At 43.7% G+C, this 18,900-nt stretch overlaps 1 protein-coding gene across 5 annotated transcripts in view; it reads right to left on the bottom strand.

Moving 5' to 3' along the window:
• Positions 1–12,938, bottom strand: part of RESF1 (retroelement silencing factor 1) — a 35,275-nt gene extending 22,337 nt beyond the window's left edge. For 3 of the 5 annotated variants that reach the window (XM_057427997.1, XM_057428000.1, XM_057428001.1), the window contains exon 1: positions 2,250–2,382. The gene's annotated coding sequence lies outside the window, so the exon portion shown is untranslated. Of the gene's footprint in view, positions 1–2,249; positions 2,383–5,854; positions 6,009–12,877 lie in introns of those variants that run through there. The other 2 variants (XM_057427998.1, XM_057427999.1) reach the window with 2 other exon arrangements.
• Positions 12,939–18,900: the final 5,962 nt, after the last annotated feature.

Genomic DNA, 18,900 nt, shown 5'->3' with positions numbered 1-18,900 from the left:
TTTTGCAGGTTCAGCCAGGAGCAAGGCTGAGCATACATCCTGGAGGCACATACAGGACACTGAAACAGACAAAACGTGCTGCCTTCAACATCATCTATACACATGACTCACATAAAACAGAAGAACAGACAGACAATTCACTTTCCTCCTCTTTGGCCAGTCAGGATCAAGTCTCTCTTTAAAACCCACATACCCAGACTCTCTACAGTCACAAGCACACACACATTAAGATCCATCAAGTACCGGTACAGCTCCTCTGTCCATCCAATACACTTGCACGGATCCCACACCCTCTTGCCCACTTTGAAGGCTCTCCTACTTGCCGTCTGGTCCAGCTCTATGCTCATTAGCAAACAGATGCATACACTCACATGCTTGTTTCATAAGCACTCCATGCTCACTGTCCTGGTTTCAGCTGTAACAGTTATTTCTTTTCTCCTTCCTTGTAGCTGGTACAATGCTTAAATCATAACACTCACGAATCCCCCTAAATACCAGCATAGACCCTCTGCCCATCTGCTACCTCTGCCTGGACCCAGTGCTTCCTACCCATCAGCTAGTCCACCTTGAAGTCTGCTAGCAAATTATACAGGCAAACCCCATACACCCAATGTGGGGAAGATACACCCCATTCACCCTCACTGTCAACCAGTATCAGGCATACAAGCTGTGAACCAGTCTTGCTCTAGCCACCAAGCATTTCATTCACCCTGGTGAGGCCTCCACTCACTCACTCCAACTGCTGGCACCACAGGTGCCTACAGCCTTGGTCCACCTCCTGTTGCTGGCACTAAATCCACTCACATCTGTTCCCATGCACCTGGCACTCCAGACAAAGTCTGTGGGACCTATGGAGATGGTGCCTAGAACTATGGTACTTCCAACTACTGACCCACGCACCCTCTCACTCCAGTTGCTGGCACCACACAGAAGGGATAAAGACACTATGCAGAAAAAAGGTTAAGAAAAGATCTAAGATGATAAGACTAGCTGCAGGGATCAGGCATAGAGATCAGTCACAGACCTCCTGATCAGCCACTGTTTAGACAAATGGCCCCTTCTATAACCTCGTCTGTCTGTTCCCCCTCTGCAGTTGCACCACCCTCTTCCTCCCAGTCACACCAGGGACTCTCAGGTTTTCACTCTCATCAGTTTAAAAGTCTAGGTTCACCTATAGTTTCTCAATGGCCCATCACTTAGTTAGCAAGACTACTGAGGTTTGTTTGATTCCTTCACATTTGCCTGTCAGGTTTGTTTAAGTCTTCTTTATTGCTTCTCTCTTTTCCCTATAACCCCATTTGACAAGGCTCGGGGTCAGATAACCCTGCTGAAATAAACACTCTCGCATTCTACACATTCTTACCAATTAGCGTAGCTATTTACTTCTTGTTATTATCCCCAGTACTGTTTATACATCAAGTTTGTGCCTCTGAACATTTGGTTTATTCCTTCCCATGTAATGTCTCCTTTTGCACTGAAAAGGTTATTAAAGCAGATGCTCTCATCTTCCATGCACCCTTACACTCAATACGTTTTCCAATTTTATTGCTGGAAACAGCGTACTGGAAATGATGCTTCTTCACTGCCACCACAGGACATTCTTTGAACTCTTGGTCTGCTATTTCTACACATTTTCACTGATATATCAGTCACGGCAATGTTAATATTTATGTTACAAATCTGAAATTATGTTTCAATAGGGATATCTGAGGCAGGGATACAGCTGCAGATTTCTTGTCATCACACTTCATGGTGTTGCATTAAAAGGCAAGACAAGTTGGCAGAAAATAAACCCCCCCTTGTGCTCTACCTGGTCCTCAGATATTAGAAAGGTTGGGTACAGCTAGGCTTAGATTCTGACTGATGCCCAATTTACCACTACCAGTCTGGTCACATTTGATATACTGAACAATCACAATTCCAGATGCACTAATAGCACACTGAACCTTCAGCCTAATCATGCTCGTGAATTAACACGGCCACACTGAAGGATTTGGTCACATTCAATGAGAAAACTATTACAATTAGCTACTTAAACAGTGGAGTTTATTGCAGAAACAGATACAGGTTCTTATGCATTGCCGGTAATAAATACACTGTCTGCAACAGCATGTGCAAATAACAGGTTTTACAAATGCACGATAAAGTTATGAATAACACAGCCTGGCTTTAAAATACAAAAGTAGAAAGTAACTATATAGAGATTCCTAATATTCCTGGGGAAGCACTTGGTACAGTGCAAGTCTCACCCAAAGGCGTCCCTATGGGGGGGAAGACGGGTCCACCCTGTCAACCAGTCCCAGGAGTAAAGGGTAATCTGCTGATGGAATCTTCTTTGACCCATCCACAATGATGTCTTCCCTAACATTCCCACTTCCTTGGGCCATTTTTATACTATTTTTCTCCATCAAGGTGGAGCTTGAGTGACTCCAGTCATACATACCTGTGCGGAATGTCATGCAAGAAGGTATGCCAGCAGAGCCAAACAGACCTGGATGAGAGCCCAGACATCTGGACTCTTACTAGCTGCAAACCTTGGGAGAAACAAACGGGACAAGTCGGGAGGAACCGGAGAAAAATCAAGATAATTGCTGAGAACTGTAAATATGGAAACAGGAGGCCGCTTAAGACAAAATGAAGAATGTGTGGTCAAGGGGAGTGGAAGTAACAATGTAACGAGTAGTGCTGGCAAAGAGCTACGTTTAGAAATAATTGCTCAAGCAAAGGCGTGTGGACAGTAAGGTGATCGGCTAAAGGAGCGTGTGATCAGTAAGGTTGTTTCATGATGGAAAAGTACCAATGGAACTAACCACTACTAACCGCTAGGCAGAATACTATAAAAGCCTGTAAGCTCACTCAATAAAGGATTTTGTTTGTAACCAGAAACGGAGTCTGTGCCTCCATTGCCACAAATGGCGCCTGAACAGGAACACATCTGGGAAATAGATGTCAGCTTGCAGTGCTGAAGTGATGGCAACGTCCTGTTGAACTCAACGCTGCTGAAAGGAAGCAGGACAGCAGTGCCGCACTCCATCATCTTTTCAGGAGAGAGGTGAGCAACGGGAAACATGGGATCTGAAATGTCTAGAGAAGAAAAAACTGTGCAGACTCATGGAAGTCATGATGGCCAAGAATAAGGCAGAAATAGGAGAATCTGATCTGAGAAAAATATTAAAATGGGTCTCCATGGAAGTGCCTGGTGTAGACAAAATAAATATTTATGACCCTGAGAAATGGGACGAAGCAGGCATTAAGCTCTGGGATCAGGCAAACAGGGGAGACCCCATAGCATCAAGCTTGCTTGCCCCTTGGTGAACTGTGTGCGAGATAACAGAGAAACATGTTGGCTCAAAAGATCAAGCCTGCCTTCTGCAATCCCAAACCAAATCTTCCACACCCCTGGTAACTGGGGCTGAGGCAGCAGATGAGCCAGGCGAAGATGGCCCTTTTGATCCCGGACCAATCAACCCTGATAAAGAGACCGACCTTTACCCCGCTGACCCGCATGATGTGTGGAAAAACATTAAAAAAGAAGCGAAAAATCACGGCGATGTAAACCTTCTCCAAAAACTGAATGCTACCCATCCTGTCCGTTATGAGGCGAACCGCGGGCTGGACGGTGAAGAGGAAAACGGCGTTCCCGCGGGAGCTGGACAGAGGCTGCAGGGGCGGATCCCCTCCGGCCGAGGGCTACACCTGGCGGCGGCGGGACATAGAGCTGCAGAGCACGGGCGGGCCGCCTCCACCTCCCTGTTGCCGCGGCCTCGCTCACTCGCACGGGGGAGGCAGCAGCAGGCTCCGGCGGGCTCCACACATTGTCGGCTCGCGGGCAGAGGGCTGCGCTGCTCGCCCGCCCCTCCCCTCTGTGTACTGCGGCAGGCACAGGTTAGTGCGGCGCCCACCAAGATGCGCGATGCGGGGCGGGGGCAGTCCACTCCTCCCGGTGAGAGGCGGGAAAAGACTCAGCCACTACCCTGGAGGTTTTTCACCCGCAACAACCGTCTGCTGACAGATAACGATTCAGTCAAACATGCTACGCCTCAAAATAGAGCTGCCATAGATTTTTTTGCTACGAGCTCAAGGACACGGTTGTAAAGACTTTGATGGGATGCGTTGCATGAACCTGTCTGATCACATTGCGTCTGTCCATGAAGAAATTCAAAACTTAAAGGACAGAGTTCAGAGGCTGCAAGTGGACAGTAGCTGGAATTGGCTAGAAAGTTTACTCTCAGGATGGGGCATCAGTGCACAGTTTAAAGACATTATTAAAATCGCATTAGCCTGCGTAGGAATCTTTTTATGTATTTTAATCACAGGTCCTTGTTTAATTACTTGTATAAATCATTTGATCACTAAACCTATCAAAAATGCTTTAGTAGTTTAAAAGAAAGGAGATATGTGGAGAATGTTCTGCAAGAAATTGCGCTGGCAACGCCAGTAGACCTGGATGAGAGCCCGGACATCTGGACTCTTATCAGCCGCAAACCTTGAAAGAAGTAAACGGGACAAGTCGGGAGGAACCGGAGAAAGAACATCGGGAGGAACCAAAGAAAGAAAATCAAGATAATTGCTGAGAACTGTAAATACGGAAACAGAAGGTCACTTAAGACAAGATAAAGAAGGTGTGGTCAAGGGGAGTGGAAGTAACAATGTAACGAGTAGTGATAGAAAAGAGCTATGTTTAGAAATAATTGCTCAAGCAAAGGCGCGTGGACAGTAAGGTGATCGGCTGAAAGAGTGTGTGATCAGTAAGGCTGTTTCACGATGGAAAAGTACCAATGGAACTAACCACTACTAACCGCTAGGCAGAATATTATAAAAGCCTGTAAGCTAACTCAATAAAGGATTTTGTTTGTAACCAGAAACAGAGTCCGTGCCTCCATTGCCACACATACCTTTCTTATTATTGGTGTAAAATTCTCTCACTTTGCTTTTAAATGTATATACCACAAAGAATTAAGAGCATGCTCAAAGAGGGGTAGTCTCACTTTGGAGGCTGGTAGCACTGGAGGTAGAGGTTTGGTTTTGTATTAAAATGCATTATAATGAAGCAAAGTTCGCACAACATTTTGTCAAAAGATGACAGACTGTTGGCTCAGGTTAGCAAGTATGCAGCTTATCTGTTTTTAGTCCCACCTAGTTCCCATCTCTGCTTATGTTATGGCAGAGCTTGCCCGCAGAATCTCTACTTCGCTCCATCCTCCATCAATGTTGGCATGGGAACTGCTGTGGAGTGCACATTCCTCGCATACCAGGTATAGCGGCATCTTCCCCTGAAAGTCCATTTTCCCTTTATGTGTGAACAATGCTACATTTTAAATGCAAGTTTAATTTATAATTATTCCACACATGGAAACACTGAAACTCAGAGAAAACATATCTTTGAATATGCCTTAAAACTTGGAGGGAACTTGGAAATTCTGGAGTTGGGAAATTACATAATTCAATTTTTAAAAGTTATTCAAAGATAGCACAAAAATCAGAAAATTAGGAAAAAGCACACCATGGCATTTGGCAATGGACCAGATTCACAGTCCAACAGCATCACACCCTGCAATGCTGCTGCAAGATTCATGGGAATTGCAGTCACAGTCAGAAGGGCAACAGGAAAGAGGCCGTTCTTCTCACCAGGAATGAGATAAAACAGATAAACACCATGGCATCCATCAACAATCAGAACTACTAGACACAATAAAATCTGCATTTGTCATAAACAGCATCTAAACTGAGCTCAAAGAGATTATTCTGAAAGATAAGTGTATTTTCCTGCATGCACCAGACTCCAGGCATTTGGGGAGCTACGCTTCACAAGGAGTTTTAAAATTCTAGTTCTCCATGGTACAAAGAAGCATACCAGTATCAGCAAAAGAGATGTCACTGCTCAAAAGAAAACAAATTCTTCAAGATTGTCTTTGATTGCTTGATGGTATCAGCCAAGCTTATTTATGGCTTATGCTCCTCAGGGAAAAAATTAAAGTCACTTTTGACTAACTGCCATAAGCACGAAAGTTATTTTTAACACAAAATCAGAAAATTTGCAGGGAAAAGGGATCAGTAACAAAGATCAGATTCATCACACAAATTAGCATCTCGCATGCTATTCTGAAACCTGCAGATGAAAGCTTTTCTAATAGCAACACTTTTATATGGAATGTCCCTGCCTCTGTAGTATACATAGTTCACATATATAATGGAACTATATACCTATAAGTATACATATAAAGTTTTCTAGTTGCTAGCATTACAACAACAGAAGTTAATGATAAAACATAGCCTGAAGTTGCTTTTTCTTGGACAGGATAACATTTTCTAGAAAATATCTAACCCCCCTAAACCACTGCAGATTTCCACTTACTATCACACTTCACAGAAACAACGGTGAAATACAGAAAAGCCATAACATGCACTTTACACTCTGAAGAATTTCCAAGCTCCCTCCAAGTTTTAAAGCATATTCAAAGAACTGTCTCACATCTCTAGTAATTGTACCTATCTCCTTTTAAAATTGTTGCTCTCTAATAATTCATTACATAATGACTACTCATTGAAGTTTGCAATCTACATACAGAACACTGAAGTGCAAATTAAGAAGTTAATCGAGTTTCTGTCATGGAGAATAACAGCAATCTTTCACAAGCACATACTAGAAGAGCACTTTGGCATATTTCTATTTTATGGAGATAGTTTATACCAGCAATAAAGATTACTACTAGCTTCAAGATTACAGGAGTATTTCAAAAGAAAAAGGTATAGGTGTGATAATGCCTTTCTTCTCTGCTGATTTGTGTAGCTTCTTGTATACTAGAGGTTACATTATTAACACTTCCACTCATAAAATGATCTTCCTTGCAACTTCTCCAAGTACTAAAATCCTGCTGCTCTTCTGGTTTACATTTGCAGTTTCAAAACTGTTGAGAACTTACAACTCCATTTATCAGAAACAGAAATACTAGTCAGAAAGATCCTAGTAGTGTTTAGGAGTCAAACGTGAAAAACAAAAAAACTGTTCTGGGTCATCAGTGGGAAAGTACTGGAGTCCTTCCAAAAACTATGTGTATAATAGTATGAAGAAGTACTTTGAGTGGAAAGCCAGGTTGAGAAGTTTACATTTATCCCAACCCTATTTTCTTCCCTATTTCTACGTTATCAATTGCATGGATTATGCTACTTCAGGATGATCCAGACCACAGATAATAAAATAGCTTCCACATTTCCACCTTTTTATATAATAAAAAAAAATCACTTGCTTCAGCAACCTCATTAGTGTGCCCTTTCAGACAGATGTGTAGCACCCACTGGAAGAACAGTAGCTCGTTACTGACCTTTGCTCCTAGAAGGGACAATAGTCATTAAGCTGCAAGTGCTACCATTACTTGCAGAAAGCAATGACCTGTACTAGCAGTATCACTGAACTCCTGTGTTTGTGTCCCTGATTTACAGTAGTAAGATCATCTTGCAGGTTTTGAAATCCCATCTGCTGTGAAGCAACATCTTCCTTTTTATTAGCACCCAGTATCACTAAGGCAAATACACCAATCACCTAAAGCTAACATAGTCTGTGTTTTCACCATCTTTCCTTATACTTTTTTTCTTTCCTCTTCTAGAGGGTCACCAGCAGGCTCTACAGTTTCCCATAAACCCTCAGTAAGACCCAGCAAAGCATGAACTGCTCTAGGAATTAAGATAGCAGAATAGGACCTTCTGCTCCCTTTACTTTCTTCACTGTATTCAGCTTTCCCTCCTGACCCCTAAATCAGTGGGTGAGGAGTATTCATCTCCCTCCTGTGCCCACTTGTTGACTGTGGGTCATCAACAAAGAGAAAAAAGGCTCAACATCAAACTAACAGGCTAGTTATTGCACTGATTAGGATCAGGACAGACCACAAACACCATGACAGTGCCACACATCCCCAACCCACTGACACGTTGCTCATGGTTGCAGCAAACGAAACTGAGCACATACAAGATTTAAGAAACCACTTCCTTGTTTGCACCCCGCAGCCAAAAGTCAGCAGACCCAGGTGGTGTCTCAGAAGGTTGTAGTGAGCAGCTCAGCTGCTCTATTATGGACAAAGGCCTGCCTGAGAAGGACACCCCCTCACCTGGCCAGGTGCATTATCACGCTGTCACAAATTAGTAGTTCAGGGTTGCTCAAATAATCACTAAAAGCATTAGCAAAAGTAGTTTAAATATGTAAGTATAACATACAAGTTCAATGGCAAGGTTCACTCTATTACTACATGAATGAAACACAGAATAGTTAGGGTTGGAAAAAAACACAGGAAAATCAAGTTAGAATTTAGAATGATTCACAGAGAGATTGAACACACATACGGATAAGGGAGACCCCGCCATTGAGTCATGAGGTTCCGGGTGGACCCCCTTGCTTTCTAAACTGATAAAGCTCAGGTGCAGATGAATCCAACCTCAGTCCCAGGCTTAGTCAATTGTTTATGTATAAAGGGTTACATGTGTAATCAATTAGGATCACCTAAAGGATCACTTCCCAAGATATCAGCAAATGGTAATCTTAATATGATGTTGTAGAAGTACCAGTTCACAATAGATGGGCTTTTAACACAGCTTTTGACCTGGCAGCAGTCTGCACTTTTAAGGTAGATCACAAAAACTAGCAACTGTCTAAGGTTTATTCAGTTTAAGATGGATCACAAGATTTATCAGCAGTCTATCACTGCAGGGGGGTTGGGCTAGATGATCTCCAGAGGTGCCTTCCAACCCTAACAATTCTGTGATTCTGTGACTAATTTAACATTAACAAAGTTAGTCAACAGGATTACTGTAGTCACAACAGTGACTTAAGTACAGATCAAAGATGCCAACATTCATACTATACTTCCAATAGGGTAATGAAATCAATTTATACACAGATACACACACATAAAGGTATACTGTTTTAGCAAATGTCGACAGAAGGAACACAGACACCAGTAACAGAGTAGGTTTATTCTACTGTCTATGTCAAGGTAACACAGGAATAAAGTAATGCATTTAGCTAAAATAACAAACTTATGATACTCTAGTTTTAAGCAGCAAAGCAAATAGGGTAATGCATCATTACTACATAAGGTTAACTACAGTGATTAAGAAAGATACATCACCAATTGCCCTTATACTTGACCATCATCCAGATCCGGAATTGCTGGAGAGTCCCAGTTGCAGTGAGGATATAGACAACCTTTCCCAGCAATTGGCAGGTCCTACACAGTGCATCCACTCATAGGTGAGGTCTCCAAAGTCACTGCAAGAGGGTCCAGCTTATGTGTAGATGAATAAACATCTTGCAAAACTTCATGTGCGGAAACATTTGGTGTCACCCTCCCTGTTGGATTCTGCCCAAAGCCTGGCCAAGACTTAAGAAGAAGCCCAAGGGAGTATCTCTATCTATTTCAGGTTTCATCACATATTTCCCAACAAAGCCAGACATCCGATTTCAGGGCCTTGTAATACGTCTCTAAATAAAGAGGCATCATTCTGCTAGTTACTATTACATAGTAAGCATTACAACAAAGCTTTTATAGATTGGCATCAAAATATATATATTCATACTAAAACAGATAATATATTACATATGCAATTAATACTATGCATATAGCAAGATATATATTATCGGGTTGTGAGATTCATCTAGAGGTCAACTTTGGTTAGAGCCTACTGTTCAGGCCTCAGTACTTCAATACTTTATATACCTGTTAAAAATTCCCATTGAGTTCAGTGAAATATTCACATCAAGTATCTCAGCACTTCTCAGTGGGTGAGGGTTGAGCCTCAAGAAGTGGGGAGTCTTCGATCAAGGCCCCACCATCGGCTTTTGGGGACAGTCCTTTGATTATCTCAAACTTGAGATTTCATGACCTCTGAGAGGCCTCCCACTTAGAGGGAGATGCAGGTCGCAGCCCAGTGTGGTCCAGGAGAGCGCAAAGGACTTCACTTAGGACAACTGTGTACAGGGTGGCAAGATGACCGGCTTTAGTCATCAGTAAGTTTCCATCCTGGCCACAACCTGAGTCAGTAATTACTAGAAACAGTTTAGAACTCCAGTAACAGTGGTATTGTTCCACTAAGGCTACGATTAGGGGAAGGAACATTATGAGGCTGTCAGGATGATTGATTATTCCTGCTCTCACTTCCAACCTTGGATAGGCAACGGGAATTCCTGGTATAGTCAATGCTGTCTTCCACTTTAGCCATGCAAATGTTCCTTGTACAGTCAAGAGACACTTCACTACCCAACCCATTACAGAAAGGCCAATGAATTGCTGAGATCAGAGTGGCCCAGAGGATGGGAGGTGGGGAAATATACCACCATACACCCTTATACTCAATCAGAGGTGACTAAGAGAACACAACAAGCCCCTTTTAACCACTTTTCATCACAAAAAGAGGGGGGAAGCTGGGAAACAGTGTTCTGTATAATTTTTGTAAACAAAAATATTCTACTGCCAAAACACTTTTGCCTGCTGGCTTTTAAAAAGCCAGTGTTTGAAGACCAGTCTCCTGCAGATCATAATATTTTACTGATCTGCAATTATTGTAGTTGAAGAGTGGTAGGAAGTGAAAAAGCATTTGTGCTTTAAGTAGAAAACAGAACCAAAACGGCAAAATAAAAGTTCTTCTAAAAACCTGGCAGACCGATGACCTGGAGAAACAGTTTTAATGATAAACAGTTTTAGATACTATTAAGCGGGAAATCAAAACATTCCAACAACAAACTTGATATTGGTTCAAAGAAATCACTCCACAGTACACATTGTAAAGTAAAGCACAAACTTTTATTGGCGCCAGAAGACTGTGGGGGTTCAAACCTCCATACATATGTCATGAGCAGTGAATCTTGGGAGTTTTTATACCTACTTTTCACCTTGATATAATTTTATCTAACATATATGCTCATACAATTCAGTAAGTTACATAACTTGTGGTTTTCTTATCCTATTGTGCACTTGGGTTAGGGCTACAAGGGTAGTCTATGGGTTAGTATTAATCAGCATTCTTACAACTGTCTACCTTTTAGCTTAGTATTACTGATTAAATGCAAATACCTGCAAGCTACATGCTTGGTTCTTTGTTCAAATTCTCATCATATTTTGCCTTTAGGGATGCCCCTGCTTATATGCAACTTCTAGAAGCAGATGAAAGAATGCCTACATACCCAAGTTCTAACTTATTGTATATCATGCCCTAACAGGAGGGCAGGTCCTTACTTGCACATGGGTTTCTATTAAGCAGTTGTGGTTTTAATACTGATGCTAAATAGCAAAGTTATGTTAAGCAGGGCCTAATGGTTTGGTCTCAATATGAAGCATGTTGTAATGCTTTGAGGTTTGGGTTTGTTTGTTGTTTGTTTTTTTTTTTGCTGCCAAAACATCAGACAATATATTATTTCCTGAAAACAAACAAAAAAATACTGTTTAAGATGCATGAAGCGGGCTTCATCCTTTAACTCTTAAGCACCTTACTGCAGTGAGTTAATGAAGAGTGAACCACCAGTTCCTGATAAACACCCTCAGAGCGACCTCAGCATACTGGCTAAGGCTTTGCTTCCAGACGCAGGGAAACTTTTATACTGGCACAGCTATTGAGAGTAACAGATTTAATTTTGTGGACAGTAATATAAAAGTGATCATTAACACAAGTCTGCTTTCTCTGCCAAGAACATCCACTTTAACTGTTTTGGGACACTGGCTTGTTAATTCAAGGAAACAGGGAGATAAGAGCCCAGTGAGGAGCTTTTGATGTTAGCGACAAGTTTTACTCCCATTATTATCAGATGCAAGAGCTAGAAAACATTTACCAAAAGTCAAAATGAGCTGGGTTTGTTTTGTTCTACTTTTAAATCGTCCCAGGAGGCTAGTTATGAGCCAGGAAAGGCCCAACATTACCACAGAGCTCCTAGAAAGAGTTGAATCAACCTCATAACTTCTAGGAAAACAACCTCCAGCATTCCCACGGGCTTCTGAAGAATATCCAGTGCTTCAGGGGAAAACTCACTAACGTCCTACCTGATGCCCTTCTATTTCATCATCTAAAACATATTTCCCAGAGCACATAAAGAGAGCTGACAAAGTATTGATGGGGTACTTGCCTTTTTGCCTCACATTTCCATCTGCCTTTCCAGATAGAATAAGCTAAGCAATCCTTTCAACCGCACTATTCAAGACAACCCTTCCAAGAAACAGCAACCTATACCTCTAAAACCATTTTATTTTCCCGTTAGTTATATAAATAGGCTTATTAGTTCAACTACAACAGTCGACTCCAGGTGGCCCTCCTACACAAGCCCGAGCACCGGCTCCTCACCGCTTAACCTCGCCATGCCTACTTGAAAGGCTGAAGCAAAAATCACAGAAAGCACAGGACTCCCAGGGCAAGAGCTTAAAACACAGGAGACCCGAAACACCGAGCGCACAACCCTCAAAGCATTACTTCTCGCGGGTCTTTAATAACATCTTTCAGTCTTACCGCCTTCAATCGCCATACAATAAAGACTATAAACTTCTGCTTAAGGTGATAAGGGCGGAGGGGGGGGTTCTAGAGACAAACAGCTCAGAGGACAACCGCACCCGCGGGTCTCATTGTGTTTCCTCAGCTACTTACACGACGCTTAAGCGCCGTTAATTTGATCTCCGAGACAAGCAGCGAACTCACAACCTGCCAGCCCCCGCTCTGTACCAGCTCCCGCTGGCCATGCCCCTCGCCTGTCAGGACGGTACCGCCATGCTGCGGGCTTCAGGGCCGCCTCCATCGCCGCTTTCCCGGTCCAACAGAGAGGAGCCGGGGAAGGCCTCACCGGCCCAGCCCAAGATAACTGCCGCACCACCCGCCCCGAGCCCCGCCAGAGGAGCAGCGCGGCCCTTACCGGCGGCCCGAGGAGCGACTCTCCACAGCGGCGGCGTCCCCGGCCTCGAGAGCGGAAGAGAGCACGGGCCCACCGTGGGTCCCCCACTGCCGCTTCCCCGTCTTCTACTACCCGCTGCCCGTCCTCACCAAGCCTGGATAGTCGCTCCGCGCTTTGAGGCGGAGCCAAGAACCACTGGCTCCGGTGAGAGACGGAAGGAGCCCTCTGCCAGCAGCGGGACGAGCAACAAGGCCCACCCCCAGGCGGAGCCTTCGGCGTGGGGGGTGGGATCGCTGGTTCCCGCCGCACTGCCCAGCCAGGCCGTGAGGGGCCTGAGGCGGGCCCATCGCGCAAGCCCAGGCGAGAAGCAGTAGGAAGGCCGCGGTGTACGGTTCAGGCGCTGGCCGGTGCCGCCTGGGAGGGCAGGCAGCAGCAGCTTGCCTGTGTAAGGAATACCAGAATGATTCGTGTCAGGAACTTGGGAGTGCTGGTCGCTGTTGTACTATGTCCCCCTGTGATCATTATACCATGTGTGAGATGTGTAATAACGCCCATGACTATGATGGACATTTCTGTCAAAGCGATGATGATGTGATGAGTAAATTCCTGTTTGTTAATCAAATTTCGCTTGCTTAAGAGTTACTGGAAAATTACAACACCTTGACATTTTGCTTATAGACCGCAAGCATCGGTAAAGTAAACAATGTATGGGGGAAGGAGATAAGGAGCCTTCCTCCCCACACCCACCGGGAGGCAGAATGAGACCCCTTATCTACAGATCACACAGACGCAGAGTATGACAGGAAGTGACACGTATATCGGATGAAGAAGAGTATAAAACCAGTGACTTTGGGGAAGTGGATGCGTGCAGTTGGCGGAGCAGAGACTCCCCGGCCGCCCAGCGCTGTTTTGCTTGCTGTTGCTTGCTCAATAAACCGATTTGATTCATTGGTCTGGTTCTCGTCAATTTATTTGAGCCACATTTATAACAATTTTGGTGCCGTGACTTGGATAGAGGTAATCTGGTGTGAAGCCCCACACAGGGGAGGCACCCCGCTGTATAGTGGCCTTTGCTTGGATGCTATCTCACCATACCCTCTACCTACGAATCCTAAATTCGACAGCAAGCAAAAGAAAGCCGGCAACCCCATAATCTTTGTGCACGAAGCTCCGAACGAAGATGCAGGAGTGCGTAAGTATAGGCCGGTTACCTGTTCAGTTGGGGTTGGGTATCCCAGAGTGTGCCTGTGTGAGACATCCAATTAAGGACGAAGCAAGTGCGGACCCCTTAGTAGTGCGGTTCCCATCTCCTGCGAGGGACTGGGCCACGAACAGGGGGCAAAAAGACTGTGTGTGTGTGAGAAGGCACTCCGGAAGATGGGACAGAAGAAAAGCAAGCCTTCTGATTCTATGGGGGGTTCGGAACTTAAGGCTAAGCTACCCCAGATACCACCGGATAGTCCGTTGGGATTGATGATTAAATATTGGGATGACTACCCTTCTAAGCGGGGTAAGGACAAAGTAAAAATGGTACATTACTGTATGGAAGTTTGGGGAGGTAAGCAAATTAGAGGTGATCATTTATATTGGCCCATATTTGGGTCCTTTGAGTACTGGATCTGCCAGGCTTTAAATATTTACATTAATTCAAAGGAACCATTTAGTTTGGAGGAAAGCGAGTATGCACATTTATGTATAGGGTCAGAGACTAGGACAAATTTATATCCTTTAAAAGAAAGAAAAGGGGGGACAAAGAAGAAGACGTGGAGTGAGGATGAAATCCCCATTTCGCCTCCCCCTTATATACCACCACCGCCGCCGCTGCAGCCCTCTCCTCCTCCAACAGCTCCAAACTACCCCAGTGATTCAGATTCTACCCCTAGTTCCCCCGAGGAGGACAGGCGGGTGACCCGGAGCCAAAGTAGGGTAAGGGAAAGCAGGGGTAATCTATATCCCCTCTGGGAGGTTGCAATGAGAGGATTCTCAACCTGGTATGGGATATGTCTCTGTCCCTTTGAACTCAGGAGACATTAGAGACTTCAAGAAGGAAATGGGTAACTTATTAGAGGATCCCCTGGGAGTTGCAGAACGAGTAGATCAGTTTTTGGGTCCCAACGTTTACACCTGGGATGAACTGCAGGCTATATTGGGTATTTTGTTCACGGCAGAAGAAAGGGATATGATCCAGAGGGCCTGAATGAGGATTTGGGACCGGCAACATCAGCAAGGTCCTGCGGCGGATGTTAAGTGGCCCCTCCAGAGACCTAATTGGAATAATCAAAATGAAATGGATAGAGGCCATATGCAGGACTTAAGGACTATCATAGTTCAGGGGATAAGGGAATCTGTCCCTAGGGAACAAAATATTAATAAGGCCTTCAGTGAACACCAGAAGAAAGACAAAACCCCTATGGAATGGTTAGAGAGACTTAGAAAAAAATCTCCAACTTTATTCAGGGCTAGATCCTAGCACTCCGGTGGGGCAAGCCTTACTGAAAACACAATTTGTAGCTAAATCATGAATGGATATTAGGAAGAAGCTGGAAAAAATAGAAGATTGGCAGGACCACGGTTTAGATGAACTACTGAGAGAAGCTCAGAAGGTATATGTTCGTAGGGAAGAGGAGACGCACAAGGAGCAGGCTAGAATGCTGGTAGCGGCGGTCAGAGGACAGAGGGTACCCACTCCTAGGAAGGTGCCTGAATCCCGACAATCGGGATCGGGACCCCGGAGGCCTCCAAGGGAAAAAGAACGAGGAACGGTGGTTTGTTTCTATTGTGGAGGAAAAGGACATGTTAAGAAAGACTGTAGAAAGAGGATGATGGATGAGAAGATATTCAAGGAAGATTAGGGGTGTCAGGGGCTCTATCTGCTGGGGACTCGAGAAAGAACAGAGCCCTTGATAAAATTAAAAGTGGGTCCCTGGCAACAAGAAGTTGAGTTCCTAGTAGACTCAGGAGCGGAAAGATCAACTGTTCAAGAATTGCCCCGAGGATGTAAGATATCCCCGGAGACGGTACAGGTTATTGGAGCAAAAAGAGAACCTTTTGGAGTACCTGTAATAAAGGATGTACTTTTTGAAAGGCATTCCAAAATGGGGGTGGGGTCCCTGCTGCTAGTGCCTGAAGCAGACTATAATTTATTGGACAGAGATCTAATGATTGAACTAGGGATTAGTTTAGAGGTAAAGGATGAAACATTGAAGATTAAATTGTGCCCACTGCGAGTAACAGATGAAGAAAAGATAAACCCTGAAGTATGGTATACCCCAGAAACGGTAGGCAAATTGGATATCAAACCGTTTTCAATCACGATAAGGTACCCAGAAATACCAGTAAGGATAAAACAATACCCTTTGTCTAGAGAAGGGAGGCAGGGTTTGAAACCCGAAATCCAGAGGTTACTTGAAAAAGGATTACTGGAACCTTGTATGTCTCCCTTTAACAATCCCATCCTGCCCGTAAGGAAAGCAGATGGAAAATACAGGTTAGTGCATGATCTACGAGAAATCAGTAAGAGAACAGTAGCTAGATTCCCTGTAGTGGCAAATCCTCACACTCTTTTAAGTCAATTAGGTCCTGATGAGGAGTGGTACAGTGTAATAGATCTTAAGGATGCCTTTTGGGCATGTCCTCTGAGAGAAGATTGCAGAAACTACTTTGCCTTTGAATGGGAGGACCCGGATACCCATAGAAAACAACAATTACGGTGGACAGTTCTGCCTCAGGGGTTCACAGAATCTCCGAACTTATTCGGACAAGCCTTGGAACAAATTTTAAAAGGATATGAGTTAAGTGAGGGTGTCACACTGGTTCATTATGTAGATGATTTACTTTTAGCTGGGAAAAGTGAGGAGAAAGTCCGACAGGAGAGCATTAAATTATTAAATTTCTTGAGCCTACAGGGATTGAAGGTATCAAAGTCAAAAGTGCAATTTGTTGAAGAAGAATTAAAATACCTGAGTCATAGACTAAGCAAAGGAACAAAGAAGTTAGACCCCAAGAGAGTAAACAGCATACTATCACTATCAGCCCCTAAAACTAAGAGGCAAGTTAGACAGCTGTTAGGGCTCTTTGGATATTGCAGGCAGTGGATTGAAGACTACAGCAAAAAGGTGAAATTCCTCTATACTAAGTTGACTAAAAGGACGGATTATTAAAGTGGACAGCAGATGATGAGGGGCAATTAGAAGCATTAAAGGCGGGCTTAGTTAATGCCCCAGTTTTAAGCCTACTGGATGTAAAGAGACCATTTTATTTATTCGTCAATATTGATGAAGGAACTGCATTCAGGGTTTTGGCTCAGGAATGGGCAGGAGGAAAGAAGCCGGTGGGATACCCCTCTAAGCTTTTAGACCCTGTGAGTAGAGGATGGCCTGCCTGCCTACAGGCAATAGTGGCTGCAGCTCTCCTAGTAGAAGAAGCACATAAAATCACCTTTGGAGGGGAACTAAAGGTACTGTCGCCAGATAATATCGGGTATATTACAGCAGAAAGCTGATAAATGGATAACAGACGCCCGGTTTATGAAGTATGAAGGCATTTTAATCTCCTCTCCTAAATTAGAATTTGAAGTAACAAACTTACAAAATCCAGCACAATTCTTATATGGGGAGCCAAGTGAAAGTTTGACTCATGATTGCCTGCGCAACATTGAGGAACAGACAAAGATTAGACCAGACTTAGAAGAAGAGGAGCTAGGGGAGGGAGAGAAGCTGTTTGTGACGGATCTTCCCAGGAAGTCGAAGGGAAACAAAAATCAGGATATGCAATAGTTGATGGGAAGGAATTCAAGGTAATAGAGTTGGAACCCCTAAGCCCCAGTTGGTCTGCTCAAGCATGTGAATTATATGCAGTATTAAAGGCTTTACAGTTATTAAGAGGTAAAGTTGGAACCATATATACGGATTCAAAATATGCTCTTGGAGTAGTGCATACTTTTGGGAAAATATGGGAAGAGAGAGGGTTAATAAATTCACAAGGAAAAGGGCTTATACATGAAGCACTCATTACTCAAACTCTCCAGGCTTTAAGGGAACCAAGGAAAGTAGCTGTAGTACATGTAAGAGGACATCAGAAGGGATTATCTCCCACAATAAGAAGAAACAATTTAGCAGACACGGAAGCAAAACGGGCAGCACTCTTAACAGTATCTATAATCCATCAGAGAAAAGGTCTACAAGATCAGCAGCCCAAGAATAGGGAACCTCAAGCGGTAGTGTTCACCACACAAGAACGAGAAAAACTTAAACAGATGGGAGTAAAAGAAAGTCAGGGAGAGTGGAAATTACCGGATGGCAGAATAGTACTACCGTATACTTTGGCTTGGAAAGTTATGAAAGAATTCCATAGGGCCACACACTGGGGAGCCCAAGCCTTAATAGATCAGTTTGCCCTAAAATATATGTGTATTGGAGTTCATAGCATTGCAAAACAGGTGATAGGAGATTGCTTGACTTGCCAACATGTGAATAAACAACACCTCCAAAGGCAAATACCTGGAGGGCGGGAATTGGCAACCCGTCCTTTCGCTAGAATACAGGTAGATTTTACTGAACTGCCTAAGGTAGGGAGATATAGGTATTTATTAGTAATAGTAGACCATTTGACACACTATGTAGAAGCATTCCCTACTGCTAGAGCCACAGCCAAAAGTGTAGTGAAAATATTACTGGAGAATATAGTCCCAAGGTATGGGATTATAGAAGTCATTGACTCTGATAGGGGTCCTCATTTCATTTCCAAAACAGTTAGGGAAGCGTTAGCTCCTACGGGGACAAAGTGGGAGTATCATACACCATGGCATCTGCAAAGCTCTGGACGAGTGGAAAGAATGAATGGGGAAATTAAGAAACAGTTAACAAAAATTATGTTAGAAACTAAAATTTCCTGGGTAAAGAGTTTGCCTCTAACATTGTTGAATGAGAGAACTCAGCCAAGAACTGATGTAGGGATATCACCCTTTGAAATGTTGTATGGAATGCCATATGATATGGAATTCCCAGCCTAACACCCGAAGGTAGAGGGTGAACATCTTAAACCTT

The sequence above is a fragment of the Pezoporus wallicus genome, unplaced genomic scaffold, assembly GCF_028554395.1.
Source record: "Pezoporus wallicus isolate ANWC-B61680 ecotype Strahan unplaced genomic scaffold, APGP_CSIRO_Pwel_v1 contig_2908, whole genome shotgun sequence".
NCBI classification, from domain to species: Eukaryota; Metazoa; Chordata; class Aves; order Psittaciformes; family Psittacidae; genus Pezoporus; species Pezoporus wallicus.
Note: the sequence above shows the minus strand (reverse complement) of the source record. Positions and strands in the feature narration are given on the sequence as shown.